This window comes from Antrostomus carolinensis, unplaced genomic scaffold (genome assembly GCF_000700745.2).
Source record: "Antrostomus carolinensis isolate BGI_N321 unplaced genomic scaffold, ASM70074v2 scaffold4236, whole genome shotgun sequence".
NCBI classification, from domain to species: Eukaryota; Metazoa; Chordata; class Aves; order Caprimulgiformes; family Caprimulgidae; genus Antrostomus; species Antrostomus carolinensis.
The window spans coordinates 1-1,635 of NW_010323766.1; positions in this window are offsets into that span (position 1 = coordinate 1).

The following is a 1,635-nucleotide window of genomic DNA, read 5'->3' on the forward strand; positions in this document are numbered from 1 at the left end:
TCCACCTCAATGCACCTTTGAAGATGCTGTCCTCTTGCTGGGTCACCCCTCTCCTGTTGGGCAGAACTTGCTCTTCTCCATCCCAGGGTTGTCACTGGGCTGAGCTGAGAAATGAGAGTTAGGGGGGAAGGAGGGAAGGAGAATGGACCAGGGCAAAAGGGCTCATGCAGAGCATGAGGCCAGGGAAAGGGGCTCTAAGTGGAGCCAAATGGGGGAATGATTTCCCCAGGAAGTCTTTCAGGTTGGCAGTTTGTTAGAAAACAAGTCCTTAGGATTTGGCTGCTTCAAGGAAGAACATTTCTCACGGGATTTCCACACAGACTTAAGGAAAAACTTTACAGTAAGGGTGTCAGAGCACTGGAACAAGCTGGCCAGAGAGGTTGTGGAGTCTCTATCTCTGGAAATGTTCAAAATCCACCTGGACTCTTTTCTGTGCAACCTGTTGTAGGGAACCTGCTTTGGCAGGGAGGTTGGACTAGATGATCTCCTGAGGTCCCTTCCAACCCCTATGACTCTGTGAATCTGTGCTTAGCTTTGCAATGAGAGCATTATCTGGCATCTATACCGCTCCATGGCCTCGCACTTTTGCAGGGCATTAGCAGAGTAATTGGCTTGAGATGTATGGCCAGTTTGACCACTAAGCCACAGAGAAGATGTGCCAGGAGTTTGGGATTGGGAATTTGAGGAGTGGTCAGGAAGCATACGTCTTAAGTGCATGAGCAAGTGTTCTGTGAAGTCTGTGGATTTAATTAGTGATGGACGGTCTCTTTTTGCCCCTCGGGTGGTGCTGGCTGGTGTACGACATGAGACTGGTTGTGCAGCTGGAGCAGGAGAGGGCTGGGCACAGCTGGGAGCAGATGCTGTGGGAGGGATGTGGCACCAGGTGTTGCACTCCACATCCCCCAGTGGGTTTCTACTCAAAAGTATAAAATCCTCAGAATTTCCTAACTGAAGTAAACATACTACCAACAGGAAATGAGGGGAGTGAACTCCTTTGATGACAACCTGCTCCCAGAGTGTCTGCACAGTGTTTGCTGGGCTGATGTCCACTCCTCCTCACTCAGCAGCCAGCGTGTCTGCGATTGCAGACAGGAGTGAGCCAACACTTCCTTTCCTCCTCAACCTTTTGTCTGCAGACTGTGACCAGGAACAGGGTGCCCCTTGGTCTCAGACAGAACTCATAACAAGAAACATCAACTGACAGAAAGGGGAAGAAAATACAGTGCCATAAAACTGCTGACGAGCTGTCTTTCCCTTCACTAGTAATTCTTCTCTTTGACATCAGTGGAAATAGCAAAACTAAAAACTGAAAAAGAGAGTGGCCCCCAGAAAGTCGTCTTTTCAATTTAATCCTGGGGTAGTTCTGCACACTTTAAATTTTATTTTGTTTTCCCCTTCAGAAAATACAAATTAATTAGTTAAGGTCAGACTCTCCAGTAGTTACTGTCCCAACATGCTGCTTTATCTGAAAAGTTGAAAGCATTGAGATTTGGCTTGGACAAAGAGTCCTCTGGGATAGTTCTTTTAAAACAAACAACCACATCTTCCAGGACCTTTGATAAATGCCTGGAAAGAGAAAACCAGACAGTTTCTTTTTGTGTGCAAAGTTCAGTAACTGCATAAAATAAAGGTCAG